We start from the raw sequence: 7,713 nt of genomic DNA on the forward strand, positions 1-7,713 counted from the left end.
CACAAATCCATCTAGTTTTAGACACCTCCATATTTCCGCCGCTCTTGGGCAAGTAAATAGCGCATGCTTGATATCCTCACATCCACCTGCACACATTGGACCGTGGCACTTATGTAAGGGAACGCGTGGACTTTTTTGCCACCAAAGGTTTTCCAAGCCAAATGCCGAGTAGTATTTATTGCCCGGCGAGGTGACTGATTTTGCCCGCGCTCTCTGTACCTCGCTCCGTTCCACCAAGAGGAGCGCGTCCGTTCCAGCAGGCACCCACTTGGCGACCTCCATCCGACCCCACCGTAGAGGTAAAGAAATTGCAGGCTCCCCCGTATTCGATCTCCATGGGGACTGGCTTGTCCCAGTCCGACGGCAACGGCGTGGAGGTCAACGCCATGCGCGACCTGGAGATCGGTCAATCCACCATAATCAACATGATGCGGTCCGTGATACCGTGTGCTTCGCCGCCGGCGGTAGCGCATCTGGAGCGAGCGCTGTGGGGGCTGGGCTCCCTCACCCTTGTCCTGGCCCTCACCACCGTGCTTCACCTGCCGGCCGCCGGACCTGTCTTCGCCCGCTACAAGGCAGCATACTATGCTATCCTTGCCTTTGTCCTCTTCGTAGCCGTGCCGGTGGAGCTGGCCACCGCCTTCTGCCTGCCGCGCTGCACCGACGGCCGCCGCCTCATCGCCTTCGCCAGCCCTGCGCTTACGTGCTGCTACTCGTCGTCATCTCCGTGGGTGGGTTCGTACCCTTTAAGCTCTGATCTTACCTACTGTACTGCAGGGTTCCTTTGTGTTCTGTCAAAATTCGCTGGTGCTGTCAGTGCTTATCTACTTAGTTATTTCTTGGTACATGTGCACTAGATAGGTTCTGTTTCTGGATACTCTGGAACTGGGAGATATGTTGTGTTAGCGAATGTGAGTCTGTATGTCACGGTCCTGTCCTCGATCTGCAAACGATTAAGTCTTTGTCATGTTGTTTGTCCATGTGTCCCATATATGCACTCTTCTTCCTCGTATCGCATCCATACGATACGAGGATGCGTTTGTCGAAATGAATTTCATGTCTGGCTCTGCTTTGCCTGAGTGTAATTTTTGTGTGAACTGAGCAGGCCTTAGTCTTAAGAAACAGGGCAACTTCTGTATGCTTGCTTATTAGTGTTTGAATTGGAAGTGGAATGATTGGGCACAAGTTAGGTTGACTTCTCATCAGATAGCTTCGTTTTGAGTACATACGTTTTACCTTTTGGTGTTTCAGTTCTGCAATTGAATGAGTGTGTCGAGCTTTGATCGAAGCTGGTAATTAATTATTAGCAGAACTGTGAACAACTACACAGTAGCCTGGTATTGGTTTCAGATTGTTTTGGGTGCATCAATTGGCCTGTTATTGAATTCAGATTGTTTTGACTGCATTAATTGGCCTGGTATTAGATTCAGATTGTTTGGAGTGCATAGTTGGCCTGGTATTGGATTCAGATTGTTTGAGTACACACTAATTGGCCTAGTAATTAGATCCAGATCTCAGGTGTATGTGTTGAGTAATGCTATCGATCTAAGGGACAACTGAACGAGCAACCCCTGCTCTTATGCATGTGAATTTTGACCTGTGCCATCGTTAGTAACGCTGCTCATGTGCTACATGTAGTATATTTTCTGTTTCTCTTACTCCTGTATAACAGTTAATTTATTGCTTGAATGGAATTTATTGATAGAGCATTTTTCATGGAACTGACGTGCTTGCCCTGTTTGCCGATTCAGGAATGCTGTTCTTGGAAGTTAGTCTTGTAGCATTTCTACTTCAAGGAAATGAAGCCAGTGGTTATGGTGTCTTTGTCGCGCAACCTTAATTTGTTACCTCTGGAGCTGTAGCCAGTGCTGATGTATTGCTCAAGGTATGTTACTGCCCAGTCTTTATATATGATGTGGACAGAGTTTTCACAATTCTGTGATATCCTTGCTTCTTTATATATATATATATATATATATATATATATATATATATGCTAAGGAAATAAATGACTAGTTATAAGAACCAAAGAAAAACAGTGGTCCCTGAGGATGACATGGAATGCGGAATAATTGTGTTTGTCTGACAAGTGACTGAATTGGAACCAAGCCTAACTGCAGGGGTCACCTTTTCTCAATAAGCACCACATGTTACATTCTAAGTGAACTGTGTGCCTCTATCTAGCTACCGGGTATGCGTGTCCTTTATATTTTGTTGTACTGCTGATACTTCATCAAGAAAAATGCCAATCCACTGAGTGATAAACTGCGGAAGAAATCATGCTCTCAGTCTGCGGCATAAGGATGCCAAGGATTTTGTTGTGGTAATTGTAGACTTGTAGTGACATTGTCTGATTTATTCTGAATGTGTTATATTATACAAGAGTAACTATGTTGGGCACCTGCTGCTCGTTGTTCCTAAAGTTAAAATAGTAGCACCCTGTTGTTAAATTTGATATGTCATTCTGACTGTCATTACACAAACCTTGTATTCTGAATTGCTAGTGTCCTCATCTGCAGGTGTCTCCCGGAATACGAAGAGCAAGACGTGCTCTGCATTCTTTTTTCATGAAAGTTGTGCTTTGCACTCTTGCTTACTGGGGCCACAATTTTCATGTGGTCTGCATCGACGTCTTGCTGAAGTAGCACCCAACTTCTCTGATCGGCTTCCAGTTCGGCTTCTCCCACAGCACAGTACAGATCCTCTGGTAGCTGGATGAGACCCTCGACGTGCTCGCCAACGAGGGCCCCACCAGGGGCTCAAGAGGTACTCCAGCCAGCCCACCTAACTGCAGCTCTACATTGACGGCGAGTTCTTCAGCGGGTGCAATGTACAACATCACTATCGGTATGTATATATGTTCTCCACCTTTCCTTCTCCAGCGATTATGGTTTAAAGTTTAAGAATTTTTGCTATCCTACATGCAGTGTGAGATATTTGTTTTGTCTAGCATCAGGTACTGGAATATATTCATTAATATGGCATGTTCTGAATTTCTGAGGGCGATAGAACATGGAGCTGTTTCAGGCATAAGATTTGATCAGGTTGAAGGCGATATACATTAGTGTTACATGTGGCTTAAAAGTTATGTGGCAGTGTCAAACTGTCAATGTGTCATAGCTGCATCAGCAAAATTAGTTCAGAACTTCACATTCAAGAGATAAACTAGGAGCGGAGTGCAGGTCAGTGTCAGGCACTCTGTTGCTTTCTGCTTTCCTTTGTTGAAGGCTATTTTCTTTCTCTCTTTTTTGGTATAAAACTGGAAATATCGCTTGAGAAACTATGGCCGACTATTGGTAAGGGGCCTAAAAGCATGAATTGGTTTATCTGTTTGCTTAATCCAAACAAGTTTGAGTTAGTTGTCGTGCAGGATTAGTAGTCAAGCATAAGTAGTACATAGCTGTACATGCTGCAGCAGGAGTTAGTGTCCGTTACGTTTGTTAGTTTGGAAAGTTAGGCGTGTCCTAGTAGTACTAGGTTGTGTCCGGTGTGTCGAGTAGGAGTCCGGTTAGGACTTGTATGTCTCCAACGTGTTCGGGCAGTAGTTTCAGTACGAGTAGGATTGGGTTTGGGTTGGATCGATGCCTCTGATGTATATATATACGCACAGCGCCGTGAGTTTTGTAACACCGGGAAAAAGAGAAAAAGAAATAAAGAGAGAAAAGAGGCACGACACGTGCCTTTGGCTAAAGTTTTTGTGTGTGTCGTGTTCGTCGATTTGATGTGATTGATCCCGTGGGTGAATTCCAACATTATCAGGTTAAAGGCCAGCAGAGGGTTAAGCCCGTTGCTCCACAATTTATTTGTCAAAAATAAACTACTGAACACATAGTCTATTTGTTGGGAGTTGTGACTTGATGTAGGGTTTCTTGAGTAGTCCATGCCCAAGAACTCAGCCAAAACTGTTGGGATATGGGAGTGGTAAGTCCGTTGATGAATGAATATCAGAGAGTAGGGAACCCATATGGTGATGCAGTCATGCAGCACTTCTTAGTTATGTTCTGGTCAGATTTAAAAAAATAAGATTAAGATGTCATCGCTCAGTGCAAACAACATTAGATGATATCAGCCTCTGGTTTGGGTTAATTATCAGGGTGCTCAGGCTTTCTGAAGTCCTTTGGACCAACTAGCTGGAAACCATGAAAATACTGTACATTTGTAGTATTCATAAGCTCCCACCCATAATGCCATAACTTGATGACAAACATTTTAAATTCCTTTTGAGCTTTACTTATGAGTACCAAAAACCCAAGGCATGATCCCACACCATCATTATCATCACTAAAGCAGCTGTATCCCCGGTATTTGCCCACCTTCGATAGGTATACAGTTTTCTTCCCTAGGGACACCTTCGTTACGAGTACATTTCATCCCAGGATGTGTTGGATGTTGGGAGTGTTTAAAGTCCGCTAAATGTCAGACAGTTAATCTCCCTGCTCCAAAGTACTTAAATTTTCATTAGGGCCCAGTTCTTTTGGTGGCCGTCAAAATAAGCTGCCCCCTTCCCCAGCTTATTCTAGAAGCCGCCCCACAATTTTTCAGGGGCTCCTAAATTAGTTAAGGACCACTTCAATCATTCGCACTTTAGTTTTCCATGCTCCAAAGTAGTAGTAGTTGAAATAGTGAGCCTGAAACCTCTACTCCCGAGATGGAAATGTTGCTTCATTTCTTCTGTAGAATTCCCTCCTTGTGTGGCATTGCACACATTTTTTACTATCTGTGACGGCATGTTTAGCTTTTCATGCTCCGAAGTAGTAGCATCTGAAACAGCGAGCCTGAAATCTGTACCCTCCAGACGGGAATTTTGCTTGTTTTCTACTGCAGAATTCTTTCTGCGGTATTGCACGCATTTTGATTATTTGTGACAGCAACTTTATCAGGAAGGACCATCATGATGTAAGTTGGTCGCTTTCTTTTCACAGGTGCCAACATCAAACCGGCCAAGCTTTCGGGAGAGAATCTCATCCGTTCTGCTCCTGCTCAAAGCTTTGAATAGCATTTCACAGCGGATACTGCCAAGTGCGTCGTTTAAATCATTTGAAAGTAGAGAGCTTTCATTGTTTTTATTTAAGGTTCAGTGCCGGCCTCTGGGATAGAGCTGACTTACATGATGCTCAGACTATCTGAAGGCCTGAAAACAATTTTTTTCTTCTGTAGACCGAGAAATAATGTTGCATCATGATGCACTAATATTTCAGGGCAGGTGCAAAATTCTAAACATATAGCATAGCTTGAATTGTTGGCGAACCTTCCTCATTTCCTTCTGAGCCACATGAGTAGCAGAAGAATCAGCTATTGGATTGCTGATAAGTATCCAATTTTCTGCTCCAGGCTGGACAACTGGTGTTATCTAGTCCATTATGTCCCACAACATGTAAAATACACAAATAAATGGATGAGATTCATGCTTCAAAAAGGTCTGCTTGCTGACCTGTCTGCCTAGTATAAATTTAGAACGTATAGACTTTGTTGATGAAATTGCACGATGTTTGTATACCAAATTATAGATAGATATCAAGAAAGATTAGTCTTGCTTTTTGTCTGCTCAAGATTAATGCTGATTCTCCTTCTGTACTCAACATTTGATGCCAGTGCTTGCCTGAACTGTAACGCTTGCTGTGCTGTGCGATTTTGACATGCTGGAGAAAGCAATGTGCTGTTATCGAATGATGGCCACACCATACAGTAACACATGCTCTAGTCCTTCCTGATGTACCGTTCAGCCCATGACAGAAAACCAGAGATATGTTGCATAATTAACATGCATGACCATCACCAACAAGTGAATAGATATGTTGCATAATTAACATGCATGACCATCACCAACAAGTGAATAGATATGTGCATAATTAACATGCATGACCATCACCAACAAGTCACAATTACGATATATGTTGCCTACGCAAATCATACATCGAATTGATTATATGTTCAGGCCACCAGGGAGAAGATACTAGGTAATTCACTCCATCTTATGTTTGTTTTTTGTATTATGATCAATTTTGAGTACCTAAACAAGTTCCATTTAAAGGTAAATCCAGGATATTGTACTATCAAGCGTTGTATGTTTGAAGATTAAGAAGCAAAATTTAAAGTAGTTGACAACACGTATAACAACTCTCAAATGGCTACATGGTGCAATAAATTCATTTTTTATTGGACAAAGCCAATATAAAGTTCTTGATTCATATACAATATGTCATATTTTCCCATTTAACTGAGGATTTCTGGTAGCATGTGAAAGATCACAGATAAGCAAAAACATTGTTCAAGTCATTGTTCTCAGTTTTCTCACGGTCTTCTGGTCCCCACTTTTTGCAACTGTGTTTACTACGCAGAACTGATGTGTTTACTCTTCACAGTCCAAGAAAGATTTACAACTTCATTCATGGTTGGTCTCTTGATTCTTGATTCTTCCAGGCACGGTACAGCAGTCGCCATCATGATTATAACCTGCTTGGTATGGAACTGTCTAAGAAGCTTAGCATCCATTACACTCCTAGCATCTCCAGTAGCTGAGGCTTCCTTTACATCCTGGACAGAAATGTTTCAGATTGATAAATTTGTCATCTCTTGTACAACTCCCAGCCACCAGCTGTAGAAACACCACATCATAGCTGTAGACGTCGACCTTCGCATCTATTGGCAGATTCAGAGTAACAATAGCACTGGATATTTACCTAACAGCCCCCCCCCCCCCCCCCTCCCTCTCCTCCCCCATTGTAGTCCATCGTGATTAGCATCAGGAACAAGATCTCAACAGCGGCCGATGTCTATAGCTATGGAATTATCATCCTAGAAATGCTCACTGGGAAACGCCCAACAGATGTGTTGTTCAAGAATGGCCTGAGCCTTCAGAAAATTCATGGGAAATGCATTCCCCGAAAAGATCCGTGAGATACTCGATCCTAATATCATCATTCCGAGCTTCGGAGATGAAGGCTTGGACCATGGAAACCATGCAATGGTGGGAATGCTGAGCTGAATTATGCAGCTTGTTCAGCTTGGCCTCTCATGCTCCACGGAGACACCAAAAGATTGACCGACAATGCCAGACATCTACGCAGAAGTCTCTGCACTCAAACGACAATATTCAGCATTGCGTGCCAAGGAATAGGACACACTATTTTTGTTCGCCTGTATGTCACGATTGAATTGCAGTCTATGCTTGTGTTGGGGTTATACAAAATTTTGTTGTACTGCTAGTATTCCATCAAGAGAAATACCAGTCAACCGTGTGAGAAAGTGCAGAAGAAAACATGCTCTCAGTCTGCAGCAGAAGGATGTCAAGGATGAGGTTGTCTGACTTACTCTGAATGTGTTATATTATGTTGAACACCTGCTGCTCACTGTTCCTCAAGTTAAAATAGTCGGCACCCCCCTGTCTGTAAATCTGACGATACATTCTAAACTGACATTAGGAATTGTCTCACCCGGTGTGTGTGTGTGTGTGTATATACTCTCCGCCTTTCCTTGTCCCCCGACTACGCTTCAAAATTTTCTTGGACTCTTTGGTAAAGTAGACACACGTGATATCACAGTGTGGATTGCTCTGTGACAAATTTGTTTTTTCTAGCACCAGGGATTAGGAATACATTAAGTAGTCTGGCATGTTCTGAATTTTTTAGGGCGATGGCGGTAGATTTGGCAAGTGGAAGCCTGTTTCAGGCATTACAGTTGATCAGTTTGAAGGGGGGGTATGGCAGTGTCATA

General features: G+C 43.1%; 1 long non-coding RNA gene across 2 annotated transcripts; it reads left to right on the forward strand.

Annotated features, from left to right (window-relative positions):
- Nucleotides 1-225: 225 nt before the first annotated feature.
- On the forward strand, nt 226-6,574 carry LOC123117805 (uncharacterized). 2 transcript variants are annotated; one of them, XR_006457523.1, is made up of 5 exons: nt 226-731; nt 1,752-1,885; nt 2,520-2,847; nt 2,957-3,182; nt 4,923-6,574. It is a non-coding gene; the product is annotated as an uncharacterized lncRNA (long non-coding RNA). The 2 variants fall into 2 exon arrangements; XR_006457522.1 differs by having other exon boundaries at nt 2,520-3,182.
- Nucleotides 6,575-7,713: the final 1,139 nt, after the last annotated feature.

The sequence above is a fragment of the Triticum aestivum genome, chromosome 5B (assembly GCF_018294505.1).
Source record: "Triticum aestivum cultivar Chinese Spring chromosome 5B, IWGSC CS RefSeq v2.1, whole genome shotgun sequence".
NCBI classification, from domain to species: Eukaryota; Viridiplantae; Streptophyta; class Magnoliopsida; order Poales; family Poaceae; genus Triticum; species Triticum aestivum.